The sequence below is a fragment of the Dendropsophus ebraccatus genome, chromosome 14 (assembly GCF_027789765.1).
Source record: "Dendropsophus ebraccatus isolate aDenEbr1 chromosome 14, aDenEbr1.pat, whole genome shotgun sequence".
Lineage (NCBI taxonomy): Eukaryota > Metazoa > Chordata > Amphibia > Anura > Hylidae > Dendropsophus > Dendropsophus ebraccatus.
The window spans coordinates 75,965,156-75,991,641 of NC_091467.1; the positions used below are offsets into that span (position 1 = coordinate 75,965,156).

The window sequence follows — 26,486 nt, forward strand, 5'->3', positions numbered from 1 at the left end:
ACTCCTCCCCCCTCCTCTCCCATTCTCCTCTGTGGGGAGGCAGAGCACATAGATCCTGCATCAGCACCAGCCACAGTCACAGCATCTCTGCTCTCCATCATCAACCAGAGTGGGATATAGGGGGTGGGGGGAGAAAGAAGGGGGACACCCTAACAGATTATACTAGGGTGGGCTGAAGGAGGTAAAAGAGAGAGACCTCTGTAACGCTGCAGAAGGAGGAGAGGGGGAGGAGAGGTGGAGAGAAGGAGGTGGTGGTGGCGACTAAAGGAGGGGGGGATGCAGCCGGTTTTTACCTGAAGACATAGAAGGAGGAAGACTGGAGGGGGTGAGAGGAACCGTGTTGAATATTGCACCCTGGAGTACAGGTAAGACTTATTATGCATGCTGCTAAGGCTGGGGGAACGGACATTTCGGATGATGGGGGTTGCATCGCTCCCATGTTGACAGTGGATGCAGCAATAGTGGCCATAGGCTTGAGAGTGGGCTTTGCAAAACAGCCAGGGTGGAGGGCATTGTTAACCTTTCCAATCACCCAGCACGGCTTCTATTAGCATGGCTTGTGTTAGGGATCCATGTAAGCCCCCCTAAAGCGGAGTGCAGACCCTATGGTAGGTTGCGATGCATTGCCAGGGCCCGTTGCAGTTTGCCGTGTTTTAGGGTGTCATGCATACCCTGCTTGATGGCTCCTACACCGGCTGCACTGTCCTTCACATTTGTTTTTCCGATTTAGCCCCTTGGGGATCTGACTATTGGCGTTCTTATTGGCCACGGCCAGACCTTGTGCCCTGAGATGCAGCCGTGCTGGTAGGAGATACACACTGGAAGGGGCCCTCATCCACAATGCCTGGGCCCCGAGCTCCTCTTATAACCCATCCCCAGATCTCTGTTTACCTCCATACAGAATAGCAAACACTATTTACCTCTGCTTGTCATATCCTGTGATGTCACTGCTGATGCCAGGCAGGGTTTCCTGCATGTTGACATCATCGCTACCTGACCACACCCCTAGCTATGGAGGTGCCACCTGCAGCCGGACTCACACAAGCCCCATAGAGTCGGATCCATAGAGAAATGTAACCCATCAATGGCGTGGTGTCAGCTCCCTCCTTGGCCGCAGCCTCGTCTCCTCTTTGCACTCTTCTCACTTTTCTCATTCTGACGCTCCACTTCTTCTCCGACTTCCTCCGCTGTCTCTTCCATCCCATTTCCCCACGTCCCTTTTCTTCTGCTAGACATCTCATTCCATTCTCTTCACCGCTTCCGTCTTGCCGCTCTTTCAAGCTGTCTTCCATTGCCGTCTAATCCCTTGAAGTGTTTATCTCCCAAGCCTAATATGTATTCCGCTCTATCCCCGTCATATTGCCGACTAGCCCGCCATTGTTCCCGATTGTCGGCCCTGATCGTTTTCTTTTCCCTTTTGCGTTTTACATCTTTAATTGTTGCCGGTTGACATTTTTGTGGCACAGTTCATAAGAAGCGTCTGGGGGGTATCGCATAATAGCGGCCCTTCTGAAGATACGGCAAACAAAGGAGATTGATGCGGAGTATACAGCTCTGTCTATATCCCCCTGACCCGGCTTATTGGGGAGAGAAACGTTTTCTTACTTTCATGCTACAACTTTATATTGTGCAGTATTTCCCTGACAATTCTTAAAGGGGCTCTTGTTCTCTATTCTGTATATTAGCGGTGTTCAATCTTTGGTTGCAAAACTACAACTCCCAGCATGCTGGGAGTTGTAGTTTTGCAACAGCTGGTGGGCCACAGGTTGCAGGCCGCATCTATATATATCACCTGAAGTATATTACAAAGTGACAGCACTTGTAGTCCTCCCCCGATCCTCACGGATATCACAGATTCCCCCCGGACGGGTCCTATACCTTGAGGCTAATGAAATAGAAGGCGGAGCCCAGGTGTCAGGTGATAACGATACATTTGTATCCATTGAGTGTCAGTTATATAAATGATACATTTAAAATTTCCGTATTTGTAAACATAACAGAATAATAACAGTAAATAAACAGTCAATCAGTCAATAATCAGGTCATGACCATGCTGACAGTTTCCTACGGATGAGAAGGGGGTCAGCGATGTCGGCTACTAGAAGTGATGATGTGTCTGTAAACATTTGCCAATTGTCTTTTTCCTCCTTATTTTCTGACATCACAAAGTTTCAGAGGATTCGGTCCGGCGTATTTCTGCGGCTAGCGGCGGACTCTTCATGTCCTCAGTGTTTACCTCTCCTATCTCCACCCTTGCCATCTCTCTCCCTATGTCTGTCCACTATCTCCTGGTGTCTTTCCCCCCCAGCTGTCCCCTGTCAGTCTCCACCTCCCTGCCTCTCAGTCTCCTCCTGCGCTCCTGCTCCCCTGAGTAATCTGCACTGTGCTGTCTTGTGTTCCCTCAGGTTAATCCCGCTCACTATCATCTGCTGCCCCCTCCCCGCACATCCTGAGCCCCCTACATCTGTCTCCTTCTCTGCAATCACATCGCCAGCTTCCTGCTCGCAACTTTTCATCCTTATAGGCAGCGTCATCATTGCAGAAAGCAATGGCAGCCATGGACTGCGCCGCCGGTCGGTGGGGGTGTCTACTGTAAAATCTAATGAAATTTAAGAAAACTGGGATTATTTGGGATTAAGATGCTGTTTCTTCATGTAATAAGTCTGGATGTTGTGATTATGTATAGTATGTATATAGGTTAGTATGTATAGAAATATATGTGCGCCCATTCACTCATAGGAAATCTGTCACTAAAAATGTTTCTCAAATCAACTGGTTATAGAAAGTGAAATTACTTCTATATACAAAGTTCCAGTCTTCCAGTACTTATCAGCTGCTGTATGTCCTGCAGGAAGTGGTGTATTCTCTCCAGTCTGACACAGTGCTCTCTGCTGCCACCTCTGTCCATGTCAGGAACTGTCCAGAGCAGCAGCAAATCCCCATAGAAAACCTCTGCTGCTCTGGACAGTTCCTGACACGGACAGAGGTGGCAGCAGAGAGCACTGTGTCAGACTGGAGAGAATACACCACTTCCTGCACGACATATAGCAGCTGATAAGTACTAGAAGACGGGATAATCCACCACTTCGTAGAGGACATACAGCAGCTAGTAAGTGCTGGAGATTTTTATATAGAAATACATTACAAATCTATACTATTTGATTTAAAAAGAAACATTTTTTCTCTGGAGTACCCCTTTAACAATACTAGCCAATCTGCAGGCGACATGTTATAGAGCAGGAGGAGCTGATATGTAGTTTTATGGGGAAAGTTCCAGGATAACTTTAAATTTATTTATGTAAATATCTGCTAATTGTGAGCTAAGTAGTCAAGTGGGCGGTCCTACTCTATGATTGACAGGTATCTGTGTATGATTTGAGTTGTCAGTCACTGAGTAGCACCAGTTTTTGTATGAAGGTGGGTATATGTATATATATATATATATATATATATATATATATATATATATATATATATATACACACACTCCTGTTTGTATATATGTATGTATGAATCCACTCCTGTGTGTGTATATATGTATGTTTGAATCCACTCCTGTGTGTATATATGTATGAATCCACTCCTGTGTGTATGTATGTATGCATGAATCCACTCCTGTGTGCATATATGTATGTGTGTATGTATGATGTATCCATTCCTTTGTATATATATATATATATATACAGTATATGTATATATATATATATATATATATATATATATATATGTGTGTATGTATGTATGAATCCACTCCTGTGTGTGTGTGTGTGTGTGTGTATATATATATATGTATGTATGAATCCACTTCTGTATGTATGTATGCATCCACTCATGTGTGTATGTATATATATATATATATATATATATATATTTATGTATGAATCCATTCCTGTGTGTATATGTATGTATGTGTGTATGTATGAAACCACTCCTGTGTGTGTGTGTATATATATATATATATATGTATGAATCCACTCCTGTGTATGTATATGAATGTATGTTTGAATCCACCCCTGTGTGTATGTGTGAATCAATCCACTCCCGTGTGTGTATGTATCTATGAATGAATCCACTCCTTTGTGTATATATGTATGTATATATGAATCTACTCATATGTGTATGTATGTATGTATGTATCTATCTATCCACTCCTGTGTGTACATATGTATGTGTGAATCCACTCCTATGTGTATGTATGTATCTATGAATGAATCCACTCCTTTGTGTATATATGTATGTGTGTATGAATGAATCCACTCCTGTGTGTATAAATGTATGGATGGATGGATGTTTGTATGTATGTGTATATATGTATGTATGAATCCACTCCTGTGTGTGTGTATATATATATATATATATATATATATATATATATATATATATATATATATGAATCTACTCCTGTGTGTAAATATGTATGTGTATAAATCTACTCCTGTGTGTATATATGTATGGATGTATGTATGTATGTGTGTATGTATGAACACACTTCTGTGTGTATATATGTATGTATGCATGTATAAATCTACTTCTGTGTGTATGTATGTGTGTGTATGTATGTATGTATAAATCCACTCCTGTGTATTTTATGTATATATGAATGTGTGTATGTATGAATCCACTCCTGTGTGTATATATGAATATACGATTTGAAAATAAAATGGCTATTCCTTCTGTATTGTTACATCTATATTTTAGACCAACTGAATTCACTATTATTATAAGTATTTTATTTAAGAGAAAAAGGGATTATCCAGGATTAGAAAAACATAGAAGCTTTTCTTCAAAAACAGCGCCCCCCGCGTCCTCAGGTTGTGTTTGGTATTACATTCAGCTCCATTCACTTCAATGAAACACGTCTGTAATACCCGCACCTAACCTGACGAGTGGGGCAGTTTCCTGAAGAAAACAGACACATATTTTCTGATCCTGGATAACCCCTTTAAATGTCAGCGCTGCTGTGGTCTCTGAATATACTCCGACCCACACGTCTTCTAGCTGGTCATTACTTGCTTTTATAGCAGCCACTGATTCTGCTTTAAGGCTATGCTCACATGGACCCCTCCCCCCCATTGATTCTGCTGTCACCCCCCCCCCCCCCGATTGATTCTGCTGTGTTATGCTGCGTTTACACGAAGCGATAATTCACCCAATAGGTCGTTTAACAGTTTTTGAAGTAACGATTTGGTTTTTATAATGATCAGCCTTTACAGGAATAAATTGTTAGAACAATCGTAAGAAAATTCGTAAGAAAAATCGTTTTTAAGATCGCTTAAGCCCATCTTTTACATAGGGTGAATCTTTGAAGGACTGTTTACATGAAGCGATCTGCAAGTTTTTAGCGAACGATGAACGACGATTTAGGAACATGTTGAAAGATCAAAATGAACGATTTTTCGCTCGTCACCTGATCGTTTGCTGTGTATACACTGAACGATTATCGCTCAAATGCGAAAATTCTAACGATAATCGTTCCGTGTAAACCAGCATTACTTGTGGCAATATGTGGCTGTGAGATCGGCGCTCGCTTACTGCGCCTGGTGCTGTTATCTACTGTGGATACTGTGTTTGCCAGGCGGATTTCCACAAGCATTTCTGCAGCAAATCTGTAAAGTTTGCATTTAAAGGGATTATTCAGGATTAGATAAAACACAGCTACTTTCTTGCAAAATCAGCGCCACCCCCTGTCCTCAGGCTCTGTGCAGTATTACAATTCAGCTCCATTCACTTCAATGGAACTGAGCTGCAGAACCACGACAACCAACCTGAGGACAGTAGGGGCGCTGTTTCTGGAGGAAGGCGGACATGTTTTTCTAAGCCTGGAGAACCCCTTTAAGGCCTTATTACACTAAGAGATTATCTGCCAAATCCGATCCCTGTGTAATAGAGCCGGCGATCAGCAGACGGACAAGCAAAACCTTCTCCCACCGGCTGGTCGCTGCCTGTCATAAAAGACACATCTATCCGTATAATAAGAGATGCCCTGCCCACGGCCGATTAAGGGTGGCACGGACATCGCTAGTGCGGGCTGCACAGTTATCGAGCACTGTTATAGGATCTATACGCTCTGTGATCTGATAGGTCGGGCCGTCTGCAATAGAGGAGTCACAAATCAGCAACAAAACCCAACCGTAAAGGGGGACAGAGATCTACAGCACAGAAAGGGTTAATCATGTTGTCTCCAGGCGGCAGCATGTCTTCCATCTCTAGGTGATGGCAGGCACAGGCGCTCATCTCCATGTCTGATTATTAATGCTGCGAGGGCCTGACCTCTTAACCCCCTCCCTGCTGGCCGGCACATGGCTGCAGCAGCATATGGGATGTGCTAGAGGAGGCCGGCCTGTCTCTGGGTTACACAAATGTAACTCATCCTTATGGTTTGGGGGCAGAGAGATTCCTGCACTGACATGCCAGCATGACAAGGACGTTACAAGGTCACCGCCATGCTCACAATCTTCAAACAGATCTGGGAAGCCATTCTGATGCAAATCGCACTGGATAGATGGAGATGAGCGCCACGCTGTACCTCTCAAGGGGTTAAAGTGCGTGACTCAGGAGACTGGAGGAGGAAAGAGCTGAAAGGTGACGGGATGAGACATCATTTAATGGAGAAACGGCCACATATACACATAACTCTAACTGAGATCGGATGGGACTATGTATAAGCCAATGGCAGGATGGAGACCAGAGCCGCCGCCGCTATAGTGGGGGGGGGGGGGGGGGGGGGGGGGGGGGGGACTCAGAGCATTCAGAGTTCCAGCTGCAGTAATGTCTGAGTGAGGAGCGAAACGAAGAACACAAGGCGCCGCCCGTCCGGTGACATCGAAAACTTTGTTATCTAGTCGTATTATAAGATTCAGCAATGATCCATAAAAATGAGGGCTGACGCGTTTCAGAGTCGTAGGTCCTTATCCATAGAATAGCATACGACTAACATCTCCCAGGTATAAAACATGTCAGATCTCGGAACCTGAGAGACTAAGGACCTTCGGGTCTGAAACGCGTCAGTTCATAGGTGGGACCTGTGTTACAGACCTGATGGTCCTCAGACTCTATGACTAAGGGCCTTCAGGTCTGAAATGCGTCATACCGAATGTGAGACCAGAAGGTCCGAAGCCATAAAGCCGCATCCTGTGTTTAGTGACCCTCTATCCCAAAATGCATCGGGCCCTCTATGGACTGTAGAATGCTATTGTATAACATTCTCTGGTATGGGCACCTCAGCCCATCCATGGGACCTAGGGGCCCCTACAGTGCAGCATTCTCTGACTAAGCACCTTCCGGTATGAAATGCGTTAGTCTGTAGGTCGGATCTGCATTTTACACTAGAATGTTCTTACCCGTAGGATAGTATTCTATAACTTTTGGGTCTAAAATGCGCAGTTATACGTGGGACCTAATTTTTTACTAATTTTTACTAATTTTGTTAAAGGGGTATTCCACTCACACATAACTTTTGATATGTTGCTGCCCATGGTGAGACTAACAATTCCTTCCATACTTGTTATCTATTCAGTCTCCTTCCCCCAGTTCTCAGCTGCTGTTTTCTGCTGAAGACACAAAAATCCGTGTGTGAGCTTTTCTCTCTGTCTCCCCCTCCCCCCCTCCTTTCTGAGACAGATACACAAGCTAAACAAGTCCCTGGCAGGCTGTATCTGTAACATTATAGCTTTTTTGTAATGCTGGGGGGGGGGGGGGGTGTTAATCACAGTGAGTTCATCAGCAATTTGACCTCAGAATAACCCTCCCAGCATTACAAGAAGCTACAATGTTGCAGATACAGCCTGCCAGGGACTTGTTTACATCAGCAGTCTCAGAAGGGAGAGGGGAGGAGGAAGAGAAAAGCTCACACACAGATTTTTGTGTTTTCAGCAGAAAGCAGCAGCTGAGAACTGGGGGAAGGAGACTGAAAAGATAATAACAAGTATGGAAGGAATGGTTAGTCTCACCATGGGCAGCAGCATATCATTAGTTATGTCTGAGTGGAGTACCCCTGTAAGTTTTTATTTAAAGGGTTTGTTCTTTTGTTCCACATAACTTGTGCAGAGTGGACTGAGCGGGTCTCATCGTACGTCCTCTGTGGATGTCGGCTCTCCTCCCGTGGAGGGCTGGCCGCTCTCATTGTACCCCCGGGGTGCTCTCTATCTGTATGAAGCCTGCTGGGCACATTATCAGCGACGTGCAGTGCATTATGGGAGTTTTCTTGCATGTTGGGACATGGTGCAGGCCGAGCCATTGTACTAAATAGGCGTCTGATCTTGTAACGTGATTCGGTCCCCGCCAGGGCGCTGCGCTGGTCGCCCCTCACCCCTCTAATTATTTTCCCATTGTAATAACCTGGACTGATTTAATTGCTGCACCTTTGGTGAGTTCTTCCAGCAGATTACTGCCGGGGGAGGGGGGGAAGCGGGCGGGCGGGGTGCCCCCTGTAAATGGGTCATGATGGAAGATGTTATGCACATTGGAGACCAGCGAGATCTCAGAGAGGCCGCTTCCTGCGCAGATTATTGCAGCTATTGTTCACTGTTATCAGCAATTTCGAGACAGAATGGAACAGTCTCATAAAACCGTATTATACAGATCAAAGCAATGATGGAACAGGGACAGCGATCAGCTGATCACACCATTCTGACCTGTTAAATAATCTGCTGGCCGCATCATTACCAAGCTTTGCCGCACCGTTACCGAGCCCTGCCGCCCCATTACTGAGCTCTGCCGCCCCATTACTGAGCTCTGCCGCACCATTACCGAGCTCTGCCACACCATTACTGAGCCCTGCCGCCCCATTACTGAGCTCTGCCGCACCATTACCGAGCTCTGCCACACCATTACTGAGCCCTGCCGCACCGTTACCGAGCTCTGCCACACCATTACCGAGCTCTGTCGCACCGTTACCGAGCTCTGCCACACCATTACTGAGCCCTGCCGCACCATTACTGAGCCCTGCCGCACCATTACCGAGCTCTGCCGCACCGTTACCAAGCTCTGCGGCACAGTTACCGAGCCCTGCCGCACCGTTACCAAGTTCTGCCTCACCTTTACCGTGCTCTGCCGCACCGTTACCAAGCTCTGCTATGCAGTTACCAAGTTCTGCCTCAACTTTACCGTGCTCTGCCGCACCGTTACCGAGCCCTGCCGCCCCATTACCGAGCTCTGCCACACCATTACCGAGCTCTGCCGCACCGTTACTGAGCTCTGCCGCACCGTTACCAAGCCCTGCCGCACCGTTACCGAGCTCTGCCACACCATTACTGAGCCCTGCCGCACCGTTACCAAGCCCTGCCGCACCGTTACCGAGCTCTGCCGCACCATAACTGAGCCCTGCCGCACCATTACCGAGCTCTGCCGCACTGTTACCGAGCTCTGCCGCATCGTTACCGAACCCTGCCGCACCGTTACCAAGTTCTGCCTCACCTTTACCGTGCTCTGCCGCACCGTTACCAAGCTCTGCTACGCAGTTACCAAGTTCTGCCTCACCTTTACCGTGCTCTGCCGCACCGTTACCGAGCTCTGCTATGCAGTTACCAAGTTCTGCCTCCCCTTTACCGTGCTCTGCCGCACAGTTACCGAGCCCTGCCGCACTGTTACCGAGCTCTGCCGCACCGTTACCGAGCCCTGCCGCACCGTTACCAAGTTCTGCCTCCCCTCTACCGTGCTCTGCCGCAGTTACCGAGCCCTGCCACACTGTTACCGAGCCCTGCCGCACTGTTAATGAGCTCTGCCCCACTGTTACCGAGCGTTCCTGTTTATGGGGAGGACGGGTGGGGGGGGGGGGGGGGGAGGGGTGGGGAGATAATTGTCGGCTGGAACGGACGGATTGTTCAGCCATCAGTTAGTGAAGGGGTATGGTCACCTTAAAGGGGAATTCAAATCAACTGCTGTCAGAAAGTAATAATTGTAAAGTTGTAAATTACGCATTTCAGACCAGTAGGTCCTTCACCATAGAATAGTATACGACTGAATGTATCAGATCTCAGATAATACATGGAACCTAAATGACTAAGGAGGTTCCTGACATGGACAGAGGTGGCAGCAGAGAGCACTGTGTCAGACTGGAGAGAATACATTACTTCCTGCAGGACATACAGCAGCTGATAAGTACTGGGAGACTGGAGATTTTTTAATAGAAGTAAATTATAAATCTCTGGCATGTTCTGGCAGCGGTTGATTTGAAAGAATTTTTTTTGTGAACAATCCCTTTAAGGTTTCTATGAGGACGACTTTTAAACCTGTGTCCTGAGATCAGCCGCTTGGTATTACTCCATACAGATTCCGGATGAGTATCCGGCCAGTGAGCGCCTCCCAACACCCCCAGCAGAGACTATTCTGACCTGTCCGAGGTGCTGAAGCCCCCGCCGTATCCTGCCAGCCTCCATAATGGGGTCAGTAAGCAGAGACCGTCAGGCGGGATGTAGGGAAACGTCTTTTGCATAATGCAGGAAAACAAGGAGAACTTTGCATTGTGTCAGCAGGAATCTCCCATCATCCCTCAGTACAAGCCTCTGTCTCCTGGTGTTAGATTTGTTGTCTATTATATTACATCTACGTGGGGCTGATGTCTGGCATATAGACGGCCACATTGTGCACATAGCCCCCCATTAGTCAGATATCATATTGTGATAAATAACATGAGGAATCCACAGTCCTGGCTCTCTAGATGGAGGTTTCGGACTCTTACACCCATTCACTGATCTGCAGTGACCCAGCACTGCCACTACGCAGAGGATGGAGCTGTCTGATTCACTGTCTATGCTGGAGCTGCAGTAACTTAGCACTGCCACTACACAGAGGGTGGAGCTGTCTAATTCATTGTGTCTATACTGGAGCTGCAGTAACCCAGCACTGCCACTACACAGAGGGTGGATCTGTCTGATTCACTGTGTCTATACTGGAGCTGCAGTAACCCAGCACTGCCACTACACAGAGGGTGGAGCTGTCTAATTCATTGTGTCTATACTGGAGCTGCAGTAACCCAGCACTGTCACTGCGCAGAGGGTAGAGCGGTCTGATTCACTGTCTATGCTGGAGCTGCAGTAACTTAGCACTGCCACTACCCCTTTCGGCTGAGTTCACACTAGTGTGATACAGATGCACTTTATGGCCACGACCACAGACTAAAGAACCAGTCTGATCGAGTTGACATGACACTTGTGACGATAATTCGGATACAACAATGGTCTCACCCAGACTCTGACCATATTTGGTCCCTAAAATCCAACATGCCCCACCCTTCCCTCCCCCAACCTGTTAGGGAGAGTCAGAAGGCCTCTACATTAGATGGTCCTCCCAAAAACAGACTGTTCTGTTGACTTTTCATCAATGTGTATGGGAGGCCGTTAGGTCAGTAGTCACAAATGAGACGCCACCAGCCATGAATATTGTCCTCTCTCCATTGGCCTCCAGCCTTGGATGGTGTCCTCTCCCCATTGGCCCCCAGAATGAATGGTGTCCTCTCCCCATTGGCCCCCAGCATGGATGGTGTCCTCTCTCCATTTGCCCCCAGCATGGATAGTGTCCTCTCTCCATTAGCCCCCAGCATGGATGATGTCCTCTATCCATTGGCCCCCAGCATGGGTGGTCTCCTCTCTCCATTGGCCCCCAGCATGGATAATGTCCTCTCTCCATTGGCCCCCAGCATGGATGGTGTCCTCGTCTCCTCTCCATTGGCCCCCAGCATGGATGGTGTCCTCTCTCCATTGGCCCCCAACATGGGTGGTGTCCTCTCTCCATTGGCCCCCAGCATAGATAATACACATGGTTATGGACCTGAAGCCCTGAATAAACTCTTCTCGTATGATGACGTTTGACCAATATTTTGAGTGGAACGTTTGGTCCTCACACATCTTCATCCTTCAACATAGCTTTGGTTTTAAAGTCTTCAATCTATCATTACGTTTGGCCATTCATCAATGAAATATCGTATTTGATCGTTATTGACCCTGTGGGGGATATGAGGACATCTAGATCGGCAGCTCAGAGGACGTCGAGCCTGGATCAATGATACGTTAATTTATGATCCCCTCCCAGCATCCTGCCGTCTTACAGACGTCTAGCTCACTACGTCCATGATGTGTGGCTTCTATCGTTACTGTAGATCTGTTCTTCAAACCTAAACATGATGGTCCTTATAGTAAAGTGTTATATAATGTCCGAAAACTGGCGACAATGGAGACTTCATCAGAGCTTCCTCCACCCCACAAATGATCCATCGGATTGAGACCTGGGGACATTGTGAGGTGCGGCCTCCATAGATCATATTTTTCTGGCGTCCCCCACAACTGATCCATCAGATTGACATCTGAAGACATTGTGAGGGGCGGCCTCCATGGATCATGGACCATGTTTTTCTGGCACCCCCCACAAATGATCTATCGGATTGACATCTGGAGACTTTGGACTTCAGGCCACCACCTTGAACTCTTTGTCGTGTTCCTCAAACCATTCCTAAACACTTCTTGCAGTATGACCCAGGCATTATCCAAGCGGCCACTGCCATCAGGGACCATGGCCGCCATCTTCCAGTGTTCTATGGTACAATCCAGTCACCTGACGGGTCACCACGGACGCTCTTCTCTTCATACTTCGGTTAGCTGAGATGACTATGTTCTGACATGCTTTTTTTTTTCTTTGCAATTTGTGCTGCAGCAGCTCATCTGTGGGACCGGGCAGACATGCTAGCCTTCTCCCTCACATCCACAACTTTTGGTAGGTCGACCCTTGTAGACGCTGCTTAACCTACTTCCAGCAAACCGGCAAGAACAGACTGTTCCCCTGGTATCTTATATATTCCACTCCTTGACCAACCTCATCATCACCCCTCAGGGCTTTTAGTGTTCTAGCTGATTGGTGTATGTATCCTGGATCTGCTCAGTTATATCTGTGGATAGTCCATGCTTGGGATAGGACCCCCGTGATCAGCTTCCCTCTCATAGAGCTTCATAGCCCCTTCTATGTTCCTCCAGACTCAGAGGCTCATCCCTACCTGCCATTATATCCAGTACTACAACCCAGCTCTATCTATGCATAGCCCGAGGGTCTTGATGGCCCCCATCACTGATCATCCAAGGACAGGACGTTCATGTGCAATCCAGGAAAACATCTGTAACTAGTGAGTGATATGGAAATTTCCTGCGTACTTTGTAACCGCTCCACCAGGAACGCATTAACTATGTATACAAGCGGTTATTTATTACATCTAGATGTCGATACCATCCTTATGGATCTCTTTGCAGATAGCGAACACAACCAGGGGCGTAGGACATATCTGATATGTTAAATTGCAGAACTGCAGGAAATGGTGCCACACACATACATTATATTATATATATATATATGCAGATGATATGTAAAATATGTAAAGTGTGCAAAGAGTTCACCACGTGAGGGTCTCTATGAAGCCTCATGTGATCAGTGATCAGCTGTAGACTGTGGAGGAACCCTGTGCAGAGATTTCCATACACTTCTGCAGTGTCCTACTGCGTATTATTGTTAATTGGTTGTTGGATGTGGTTATACTGTACTGTATACACTGTATATACTGTATAATACACTTGGAGTAATCTACTTGATACCTATTGAAGACCGAGAGCAGGTTAGCCACATGAAAAGCTATGTACGGCAGGAGGTTCTTGCTCAATCCCAGTCCTCCCAAGGTAAATGGGAGCCAGTGAGTGAAGCCGCCCTCCTCCCTCTATACATCGGGCTTACCCCGGCATTGGATTTATCCCGCTCATCGTTTGCCTTGTCCACTAATGTGAATATCTACATAGGGAAGAAATTCATTGCAACCCTAGGACCCCACAGGGTTTCAGGCCAGGACTAGTCAGCCACTTGGCTTTTGGAGGTACACCACAGGTTGCCAGCACCCAGATAGGGCACAGTGAGTATTACATAAGTGCAATCACTGCCAGAAGCCGACCATCGTGAGTGGAGCACGACTAAGGAAGGGACCCCATCTTACACTACAGTATGACCTTAAGGGTAGTAACACTGCGTATTATCTGTGTATTGTCTTTTACCATCCATTACTGGCACCCCAACTTCCAGCTTATAACACCCAACCTGACCAGGGTGCATGGGATAACCTTTGGGATCTCTCGAACCCACCTGACCATGTCAGGGCCCAGCCGATCAGTTTCTGTCCTTTGATGGCGTTTCTTCTGTGCCGCACATTATTCTTTCTACTCCTGAATGGGGACTAAACAATGATAATGAACTGTGCACAACACTATGTATACCAGACTAAAGCCTAACCATCCTACAGTCCTGGAGACCATGAACACCATTGATATCAGGACTGTTATGGTGTAAAACTGGCCACCCCTGAGTAACAGTCTCAGGACTGTCAATCAGGGATGTCAGTCAGAATACACCCACCCCCGAGCAGCAGTTTTAGGGATGTCAGTCAGAATACAACCACCCCCAAGCAGCAGTTTCAGGACTGTCAATCAGAATTCACCCACCCCGAGTAACAGTCTCAGGACTGTCAGTCAGAATACACCCACCCCTGAGCAGCAGTTTTAGGGCTGTCAGTCAGATACACCCACCCCTGAGCAGCAGTTTTAGGGCTGTCAGTCAGAATACACCCACCCCCCAGCAGCAGTTTTAGGGCTGTCAGTCAGAATACACCCACCCCCGAGCAGCAGTTTTAGGGCTGTCAATGAGAATAGGCACAGTTAGGTATCAGGGTTGGCTATACTACATGGGGGGCACATGGGGGCTATGCGAAGCCCCAAACCCTCCCCAGCAGGGGGGGCTCAATATGAATTCTGCCGCTGGGTCCCCTCCACTATTTATGCCACTGAATATCTATGTATCCAGGCAGAGGCATGCATCTAGTGTGCTAAGAATATCCTGCCGCTGGATGAGGAAAGGTTATTATTATTCATGCATATGAAGCAGCTTTCTGCACCAATAAGTTGTGACATTCATGAGTCAGCGTGACACGGTCCTCGGTGTTGTCCCTGGATGATGCTTTGATATGTTGCAGATTTATAGTGTACCCTGGGCTCCTTGTCTACATCCCTGTGGTTAGAGATGGATATAGTGCCATGTTCCATGCCAGTCTATGGATTCTATTCTGAGTGTTCTCCGCACCAGACTCATATTCTTGCTTGATGTCTTCACACCGCGCGCTGTCACAGTGTATCACCTTTGCCATTCTCCTGGTGACCGAGTGCCTTGCATTTTTTTCCAACATGCTGATGGTCTATTGTATAAGACAGGAGAGATTTTATGAATGAAGGATGACCCGGCCAATGGCAGCCCTGCATCTGTTCCCGAGCCTCTGATTGGCCGATGTGTTTGCCTTCTCGCATCTCTCTGCATCGGAGTCACGTGAGGAGGGGTTCAGTCATGTCTCCCCCCGTGCTGCGTGGTTGCTGGTGGAGTGTGAAAAGCTTATTGCTAACTAAACGGTTCTCAGCGAACCCAAATCTGACAGAACGGGGCTGCAGCGACCGGGGAGGGGGCGGAATCAATCACACCAGCCTTATTGACTGCTACACTAATGCTGCAGACAATGCTGGTGTGTGGGATTCTGGGGGCCGCACAACCACCAGCTGAATTACCCGGGAAACCGCGGGCGCACCGCGCAGCTTCTTCTACAACTCCATTCATTATTATGCTACTAACGCCATTTTGGTGAAAGGAGCCTTGGTGTAAAAGCGATCGCTTGGCTACACACCAGGGTGATACAAGTGTATCCGAGCTGTGCAGCACAAGCCAAAAAGAGCAAAAGATCGAACGCACCATCCAAAAGGGGGTTACGGTGGAATTCTCAGTATATTACGTAGGTATCACGTTGGCATCCTAACTGTATATATTCATCATCGCCAGGGCAAAAGGTTTTACACACAAATGTGGCAGAAAGTTATACAGATTTGTAATTTACTTCTATTTAAAAATCTCCAGTCATCCTGTACTTATCAGCTGCTGTATGTCCTGCAGGAAGTGGTGTATTCTCTCCAGTCTGACACAGTGGTCTCTGCTGCCACCTCTGTCCATGTCAGGAACTGTCCAGAGCAGGAGAGGTTTTCTATGGGGATTTGCTGCTGCTCTGGACAGTTCCTGACATGGACAGAGGTGGCAGCAGAGAGCACTGTGTCAGACTGGAGAGAATACACCACTTCCTGCAGGACATACAGCAGCTGATAAGTACTGGAAGATGGAGATTTTCATAGAGAAGTAATTTACAAATCACTATAACTCCTGACACCAGTTAATCTAAAAAAAAAAAAAGTTCTCCAGAGTTCCCCTTTAAGGCATCCAAGTTGTGCACAACAATGGTTGACAGTTTACTGTGGCCTTTGAAGACTTTGCCCTCCGTATGACCCCGCGCAGTAGTAACAACTAAATATACAGCCATAATCTTCCAGAAGGTCCTCGGGCAGCGTTGTGCGAGCTGCGGCTGATGTGGCGCTCCGGCAGCACAGGCCTGTGAGTTGACGCTCGGCCATGGTTGGAGAGCCACAAGTTAGCGGCCGTTCTCCTACGGGAGGAAATTTCAAATTTTTTTTGTTGTTAATTAAGTTTTCACATAAATAATGCAAAACGAAAGCGCTCCGAATGTAAAGCCGATGCATCCCTGTAAATTATAAATGACTCCGATGTTTTATCGAGGGATTACCCCGGCCCCAATCCTGTAAGGGGAACATTGCTGGATATATGGGGGCGCAGGAGATGATGGGGATCAGGCCGCTCCAGAGCTCTGCGGCTAACAGGAACCGGTCAGGACCGGAACCAACTCCGGATCTCACAGGGGAAACGATACATGATTATCACAGACAGGAGGACAGCAGTATATAAGATGGGATCAGGCCACTCACAGGAGAAACGATACATGATTATCACAGACAGGAGGACAGCAGTATATAAGATGGGATCAGGCCACTCACAGGAGAAAAGATACATGATTATCACAGACAGGAGGACAGCAGTATATAAGATGGGATCAGGCCACTCACAGGAGAAAAGATACATAGTATAATAGATGTGTGAGCGTGATGGAGATGAGAGATACCTGATGCTTCCCGTCCTGAGGAGGAAACTTCTCAGCAGTCTCCTCCTTATCATCACAGACGGGATTACAGCAGTATATAAGATGGGATCAGACCACTCACAACAGGTGATGCTTGGCCAGTGTCCTAGAGCCGGGAGCTAAAAATACCGCAAATAACGTCCTGGCAAAGTGGAGGTCAGTTAACCAGCGCCAGAGACGGTAATGGTATTTTCACGGTATATCGTGCAGCCCTGTGTTGTTCACAAAAAAAGTTTTTCAAATTAACTGAAGGCAGAACCTATCAGCTGCTGTATGTCCTGCAGGAAGTGGTGTATTCTCTCCAGTCTTCCAGTACTTATCATCTGCTGTAAGTCCTGCAGAAAGTGGTGTATTCTCTCCAGTCTTACCGTAATTATCAGCTGCTGTATATCCTGCAGGAAGTGGTGTATTCTCTCCCTTTTTCCAGTACTTATCAGCTGCTGTATGTCCTGCAGGAAGTGGTGTATTCTCTCCAGTCTTCCAGTACTTATCAGCTGCTGTATATCCTGCAGGAAGTGGTGTATTCTCTCCAGTCTTCCAGTACTTATCAGCTGCTGTATGTCCTGCAGGAAGTGGTGTATTCTCTCCAGTCTAACACAGTGCTCTCTGCTGCCACCTCTGTCCATGTCAGGAACTGTCCAGAGCAGCAGTAAATTCCCATAGAAAACAGATTGCAAAAATGCAGCATGGACCCGGTCTTACAGTCTCCCAGAAGGGGCGGAGTTACAATTATCATCACCTGAAAATCTTTTGTATTTAATGGGACGTTCAGTGCGATTTGGTGTCATTTACTAAAGGCGACTAATGGAAGCGAATGAGATGCTGGAAATGTCACTGCGCACGTTACATGAATGTCACCTGTACTTCTAACATGGAGGAATTCTGCACCATCATCGCATGACCTTAGTTTTCCATTCAGCAGATGCTGCACCACATGAGCGGCGTTCATACTGGAGCGTGGACTGATGAGCAGAGCAATAGCATGCCGTATGGGGCCTCCTTCCAGCTCCACTATGGAGATATTCTCTATTAAACTCAAGGATTCTAGGAGGATGAATCATGGAGAAGACGTCATTAAAGGGACAGGTCACCAGGAAATCACCTTGTGTTAAAAGCAATGTTTTTTCCCCAAATTTTCTATTTTACTAACTATATTATAAAATAATCCTGAAATCTTGCAGGAAGTGGTGTATTCTCTTCAGTCTTCCAATACTTATCAGCTGCTGCATGTCCTGCAGGAAGTGGTTTATTCTTTCCAGTCTGACACAGTGCTCTCTGCTGCCACCTCTGTCCATGTCAGGAACTGTCCAGAGCAGGAGAGTTTTTCTATGGGGATTTGCTGCTGCTGTGGACAGTTCCTGACATGGACAGAGGTGGCAGCAGAGAGCACTGTGCCAGACTGGAGAGAATACACCACTTCCTGCAGGACATAAAGCAGCTGGTAAGTGCTGGAAGACTGGAGATTTTTTTTAATAGAAGTAAATTACAGTTCTGTATAACTTTCTGAAACCAGTCGATTTAAAAGAAAAAGATTTTCTCCAGAGTCCCCCTTTAATGGACAGAACCCCCGGCTCATGTAGAACTAGGGCAGTGATATAGGGGATGGCGGTTATTCGGTTGTGCATTGCGAGAGCTGTAATAAAATAGAAGTAAGATACGGAGAACGTCTGGTTGAGCTCCCAGATATCCCGACATTTAATCCTGTTAATGATGATAATTAGGAAGCAGCAAGGGGTCTGATGAAGGACACGGAGAGCAAGATGAGCGGAAGCAGAGGGGGTGAGAAGCAGACGGGGGTCAATATACAGATGGACGAGTCATTACTGACTGGTGGTGTCTTACTGATACGGCCAGGAGGATAGACTCTGCCACATCTATATACTCAGCGTTTTGTCACACGGCCAAGATGGCCCCTCTATAAATAAAGATGAGATGGCGAGAGATCTCCTTATCATGCATGCTCTATAAGGGGCTGCGCTCCATACACAGAAGCCCTGTGTGCTTAATGCAAACGTGTGCTGCATAATGTGCGGCCGCCGCGCTCCGGCTCTGCTACACCACCAGCTCAGTTATAAAGTATTCATGGAGCTAAGTACCGTCTCTTTAAGAAGCTATTACTTAACGTTAATCTATTACAAAAGCTATATATTACCCCGATGAATAATCCCATCAAAATAGCTGCACTGTTTATAACACGTCTAAATATATCCGACCAGCGCGCTCGGATTCTGTGAAGCAGATTGTGAGGAGCCAGGGATCAGCGGTGAGAAATGTACGTACGGGAGCGATGATGTCACAACATGGCACATACCCATAGTATCCGGGGCCCAGCTGTATGACAGTCCCTGGAACCATGGAGGGAGGCCCTGAGGGGGCCCCAGTCCACAGTATAAGTGATGTCACAGCTGGGGGGACTGGTATAGATGGGACTGGTTGGGGACACTGGTATAGATGGGACTGGCTGTGGGTACTGGTATAGATGGGACTGGCTGGGGGTACTGGTATAGGTGATGTCACAGCTGGGGACACTGGTATAGATGGGACTGGTTAGGGACACTGGTATAGATGGGACTGGTTGGGGACACTGGTATAGATGGGACTGGTTGGGGACACTGGTATAGGTGATGTCACAGCTGGGGACACTGGTATAGATGGGACTGGTTAGGGACACTGGTATAGATGGGACTGGTTGGGGACACTGGTATAGATGGGACGGGTTGGGGACACTGGTATAGATGGGACGGGTTGGGGACACTGGTATAGATGGGACTGGTTGGGGGTACTGGTATAGGTGATGTCACAGCTGGGGACACTGGTATAGATGGGACTGGTTGGGGACACTGGTATAGATGGGACTGGTTGGGGACACTGGTATAGATGGGACTGGTTGGGGGTACTGGTATAGGTGATGTCACAGCTGGGGACACTGGTATAGATGGCACTGGTTGGGGGTACTAGTATAGGTGATGTCACAGCTGGGGACACTGGTATAGATGGGACTGGTTGGGGACACTGGTATAGATGGGACTGGTTGGGGACACTGGTATAGATGGGACTGGTTGGGGGTACTGGTATAGGTGATGTCACAGCTGGGGACACTGGTATAGATGGCACTGGTTGGGGGTACTAGTATTGGTGATGTCACAGCTGGGGACACTGGTATAGATGGGACTGGTTGGGGACACTGGTATAGATGGGACTGGTTGGGGACACTGGTATAGGTGGGACTGGCTGGGGGTACTGGTATAGGTGATGTCACAGCTGGGGACACTGGTATAGATGGCACTGGTTGGGGGTACTGGTATAGATGGGACTGGTTGGGGGTACTGGTATAGATGGAACTGGTTGGGGGTACTAGTATAGGTGATGTCACAGCTGGGGACACTGGTATAGATGGGGACTGGTTGGGGGTACTGGTATAGGTGATGTCACAGCTGGGGACACTGGTGTAGATTTGACATTGTCCCTCTAAAATCTTTAAAGGGAAGGTGTCACCTACATTTTCAGATACTAAAACTTGTTCTTTTATTCTAATCTGTTGTTATTTTCTGAATACCAAGAAAGAAAACCTGAACCGCTAAGTAGTCACAAAACAATGAATAAACTTAATTATTAAAAGCATATCCACTAATAACAATTCATGACATATATAAAAAAAGAAACAATGAACCACGACTGCAAAAGAAATGTTAAAAACAGCAAACAAGAAAGGGGGGCAACTACAGATGGATTATTTATATGGCTGCAAAGTTAGGTGCAAGAAAGAGAGCTAAGAGAGATACACAACCTAACAATGTATATAAGGATCCATCAGGGAAGAGTTATAAACAACCAAAAAAAGGTGACATTACGTATTGGTAAACCACAGTGACATCCACTGGCTGCCCCCGCCCCAAAATTTCAACCTGCCCCCCCCCCCCCTCCGTCTGGCATGGTACATGGGAAGCACAGTACATGGGAGGCACAGCAGTACAGGGGAGGTACAGCAGTACAGGGGAGGCTTTAGGCTGTAGGCGCAGCAGTACACAGTAGGGAGGCATGGTAATACATGGGAAGCACAGTAGTACAGGAGAGAGGCAGAGCAGTATAGGGGAGGCACAACAGTACAGGAGAGGCACAGCAGTACAAGGGAGGGACAGCAGTACACAGTAGTACAGGAGAGGCACAGCAGTACAGGGGAGGCACAGCAGTACAAGGGAGGGACAGCAGTACACAGTAGTACAGGAGAGGCACAGCAGTACAGGGGAGGCACAGCAGTACAAGGGAGGGACAGCAGTACACAGTAGTACAGGAGAGGCACAGCAGTACAGGGGAGGCACAGTATATGGGAGGCAGGGTAGAACATGGGAGGCACAGTAGTACAGAAGAGGCACAGTATATGGGAGGCAGGGTGGAACATGGGAGACACAGTAGTAAATTGGAGGCACAGTAGTACTTGGGAGGCACAGCAGTACCAGGGAGAAATAGCAGTACAGGAGAGGCTGCAGGCACAGCAGTTCACAGTAGGGGGGCATGGTAATATATGGTAAGCACATTAGTACACAGTAGGGAGACACAGTAGTACAGGAGAGGCACAGAAGTATAGGGGAGGCACAGTAGTACACAGTAAGGAGACAGTAGTACAGGAGAGGCACAGTAGTACAGGGGAGGCACAGCAGTAGAGGAGGCACAGCAGTAGAGGAGAGGAACAGCAGTACAGGGGAGGCACAGCAGTACAGGGGAGGCACAGCAGTAGAGAAGGCACAGCAGTACAGGGGAGGAACAGCAGTACAGGGGAGGCACAGCAGTACAGGGGTGGTATGATGCTCCAGCTAAAAATAGCAGCTAATTTCTGTGCAGTGTGTAGATTTCCTTACCAGCAATCCCAGCAGGTCAGGCCTCTGTCCGGGCTCAGAGCACAGCTGAGAGAGGGGAAGGCTGCCCTCCTGTTGCAGCTATGCCCCTCCTGTTCCTCTCAATCTACAGACAATTCTGCCAGGCTGGGTAATGTGTAAAGGTCCTATTACACCAAGCGATTATTGGTCGTATTTGGCTGATTATCGTCAGTTATGGACAATAGGTTGCACACAATGTTGGCTGATCATTGTCTTTCAACAGGATGAATTAATACAATAATGATAGAAGTGATGTAACTTACCTGATTGGGATCCGGTGCCGTCCCACTCGTGCTCTGGGCTGAGATCTGACGTGTTCCTGGTTACCAATGTGAATTGTAGCACAGCTGTCCTCTAATGTGCTTGTCTTGTCTGCTGGTGAGAAGTTCTGGATCACAGGTGATTTGTTTTGGAGCCGGGGGTCCGGACCATTAGGGGCCCCTCTCCTGGTTCCCGATAAGTTGTTATTGGGGGCTCATTTAGGTGCTGGCTATTTGGGCTTAAACCCCATCCAGCAATACATACATATATACAGGCTGGACTTCTGGTTTCTTCTTGCCTGACTCTGCTTTTGGTGTTGCAATACCTCTGCTAGCTGTCAGTGTATGGCCTGGACTGCTGGACTTGGTCTATTGGGTTTATCTGTCTTTTATTGTCCTGTGGATCACATAATCAGTGTAGGGACCGTCACCCAGTTCCCCGCTGATATTTAGGGCAGTCTGAGGTAAACTAGCAGGGACACGGGTGGGGGCCAGTCAGGGCTCACTTCTCTGCGCTCCTGTCCATTTAGACGGTCTGCTGGCCGTGTGTCTGTGTAATAGGAGCAGGTGCAGCAGACCACCGCTATCTTCTATAGGCCACCCGGGTGATCTAAAGATCTGGGCAGCCTGCCCCTCCCTCCTAATACACACATAGACAGTGAGCGTTCTCCTGACAGGTTGGCGCTCGTTTGCTCTTTAATGTCGGTCCGTGTAGTAGGACCAAAAGTGTGTTTCTGCAAGCAAAGCCTCTCCTGCCCCCATCCTCCTCACATCTCTCCTGCTAGCTGTATGGCTGGGTCTGTGTGACTACAGCTGTATGTAACAAGGTGATGGGGGGCCCTGACTGGCCAGAGGGGCCCCTATGAGTCATGTGTCAATGGGAAAGATGGCTCTGCCCCCCCCCCCCCCCCCCCCGAAAATAGCCAGGATGTATAATGTATCCATGGATATAGAGGGGTCTCCCCACAGTGGGGGTCTTCTAGAGAGGTGTTACTGTCTGGAGAAGTTTATATCCTTGTAGCACATGGAGCTGATAGAGCTGTGAAGTGCTCGCAGTATATATGTGTGATATATGTATAGTGTACGATAGATGTATGATATACTGTATATGTGATATGATATATGTGTGATATATGTTATATATGTGATACTAGAAAATGTAGCCGGCGCTGCCCGGTATAAAGTGTCAGTGTGTTAATTAGATTTGTTCCGAGGTCGCCCAGGAGGCCAATCTATGCCCTTGTTTTCTTGTTTAAGGGGAAATCGCCAGGAGCCCTATATACACTTTATACTGCTAAATACACTATATTCTCCAACAGTTCTGAACTGTTTATGTAAATTGTAGCTTATGTACATTAGAAATAAACTAAAACCACTTAACATCCTAAATAACTAATAGCCAAACTGAGATGTCATGTTATAAGACTGTATACAGAGTCTGGTTATATACAACATTGTCAGTTTTATATACAGCCTGGTTATATGCAACATTGGCAGTATTATACAGAGCCTGGTTAAATGCAACATTGGCAGTGTTATACAGAGCCTGGTTAAATGCAACATTGGCAGTGTTATACAGAGCCTGGTTATATGCAACACTGGCAATGTTATATACAGCATAGTTATATACAACACTGGCAGTGTTACATTCAGCCTGGTTATATACAACATTGTCAGTATTATATACAGCCTGGTTATATACAACATTGGTAGTGTTACATACAGAACCTGGTTATATACAACTTTGGCAGTATTATACAGAGCCTGGTTTTATACATTGGCAGTGTTATATACAGCCTGGTTATATACAACATTGGCAGTGTTATAGAGAGCCTGGTTATATACAACATTGGCAGTGTTACAGAGAGCCTGGTTATATACAACATTGGCAGTGTTATAGAGAGCCTTGTTATATACAATATTGGCAATGTTATATACAGCCTGGTTATATACAACATTGGCAGTGTTATATACAGCCTGGTTATATACAACATTGGCAGTGTTATACAGAGCCTGGTTATATACAACACTGGCAGAGTTATACAGAGCCTGGTTCTATACAACATTGGCAGTGTTATATACAGCCTGGTTATATACAACATTGGCAGTGTTATATACAAAGCCTTGTTATATACAACAATAATGGAGGTCCTGTATACCTGTAATGTATAGTTTGGGGGTCCTGTATACCTTCAGTTTATAGTCTGAGTGTCCTGTATACCTGTACTGTATTGTTATGGGGTCTTGTATACCTGTAGTGTACAGTTTTGGGGTCCTGTATACCTGTAATGTATAGTTGGGGGGGGGGTCCTGTATACTTGTAGTGTATAGTTTGGGGCGTCCTGTAAATCTGCAGTGTATAGTTTGAGGGTCCTGTATACCTATAGTATATAGTTGGTGAAGGTGCTGTATACCTGTAGTGTATAGTTCGGGGGGTCCTGTATACCTGTAGTGTAGAGTTGGGGAGGTCCTATATACCTGTAGTGTATAGTTTCGGGGTTCTGTATACCTGTAGTGCATAGTTGGTGGAGGTCCTGTATACCTGAAGTTTATAGTTTGGGGGTCCAACATACCTGTACTGTGTAGTTGGTGGAGGTCCTGTATAGCTGTAGTATATAGTTTGCGGGTCCTGTATACCTGTACTGTATAGTTGGTGGACGACCTTTGTTGTGACCTCCTGCGGTGTTATGGAGGAGGTATGGCCGGTCACTTGCCAGATGGTTAGAAGCGATGCCACTCCCGTGGTGGTTGGCCGAGATATAGCCGGACCCAAAGATGTGTCATGACGCCAGTGCCGGTTGGGCACACAGGTATGGTGGCACACCTGCTTTTATTTTAAAGGGCCGGTTATACCTTGTTCCCCTGTGGTCAGTGACCTGCCGGGCTGTTGCGGGGTTCCTTGGGTAGTAGTCACGGTGGGCAGGAGTGGAGCAATGACCCACCCGGACTATTGGCACTGCCACCCACAAAAAGGGGAGAAAACTTAAGGAATGTTTGTGCACTGTGTTGGTGCATGGTGAGTAATCAGTCTCTTTATCATAAATAAGGTCTGCTTTACTTAGAGAATACGTATGTGCAGCAGTTCATACAGCTTTATCTTAAAACAGTACTTCACACTTAATAAGTGAGTGGAGAAGTACAGTCGTGTGGACTGAGTTGTGTGCTGAGAGTATAGAGTCAGAGGAGTAGAGAGGAGGATGTCCTGAGAGTCCAAACCCAATTAGTACTGTGCTCTGCCGGGAGGTTGGAGGTAGAGGTAGAAGAATACTTGAGAAGAAAGAGAATACTTGTACCTGTGTTTTGACCTTTGGGTCTTCCCAACCCCTTTTGCCCTACCAGTGTCGGGGGACCCGTCCTAGTGGGTGACAAAAGCCCCACACCTTGTTACCTGGGATGAGTGGAATGCTGAGGGTTCCCTGCTTACACCCACGCTGCGAGATAGAGTTCATAGGCTTCTTGCAACTTTGCTCTATCCAGATCAGTTCCTAGCCTTCTGCTTTGTGGATACTGTCCTGCACTGTGACTCTCCTTGTCCACAGCGTGGGTTGAGATAATCTCTGACTTGTCCTCTGTAAGGAAGGGTTTAACACTGCATAAAGCTGAGTAGAGTTACTTGAGGAGAAAACTTTAACTTGTTAAAGGTTAATCTTGTCTCTACGAAGTCTAGTAACAAAGACCACTCTGGACTGGTTCTTTTGTCCCTGACAGGGGGCCAGGGCCCAACTAGGCTTCTATAGAGACCGTTCTGGCTTGTGTCCTTCCTCTACAGAGTCCAGTGACAAAAGACCACTACACTTTCTCTACCCATGTAACTTGCTTTCTACAGCCCCCTCTGACTGACAGCCTGTATATACGCCCTCTCTGACTGACAGCCTGTATATACGCCCTGACTGACAGCCTGTATATACGCCCTCTCTGACTGACAGCCTATATATACGCGCTCTCTGACAGCCTGTATATACGCGCTCTCTGACTGACAGCCTGTATATACGCGCTCTCTGACTGACAGCCTGTATATAAGCGCTCTCTGACTGACAGCCTGTATATAAGCGCTCTCTGACTGACAGCCTGTATATACGCGCTCTCTGACTGACAGCCTGTATATACGCGCTCTTAGTCTTGCCTTCTATACTTCCCAGCTCGTCTTGGTGAAATGATCTGCTTTGTCTTCCATACCCAGCTAATGTATCTTCTTCTCTCTCTTATTATATCCTCTTCTCCTAATATCTGCAAACTCTTATTTACCATCTTCCAGCACAATCCTCTCCCGAGACCCTGAGAACCTTCCCGAGATTCCCCACCCTAATGTCTGCT

At 47.2% G+C, this 26,486-nt stretch overlaps 1 protein-coding gene across 1 annotated transcript in view; it reads left to right on the plus strand.

The window, feature by feature from the left end:
• Positions 1 to 294: 294 nt before the first annotated feature.
• Positions 295 to 26,486, plus strand: part of LOC138772814 (disks large-associated protein 4-like) — a 63,607-nt gene continuing 37,415 nt past the window's right edge. Inside the window, exon 1 of the mRNA XM_069953528.1 lies at positions 295 to 365. The gene's annotated coding sequence lies outside the window, so the exon portion shown is untranslated. The remainder of the gene's footprint in view (positions 366 to 26,486) is intronic.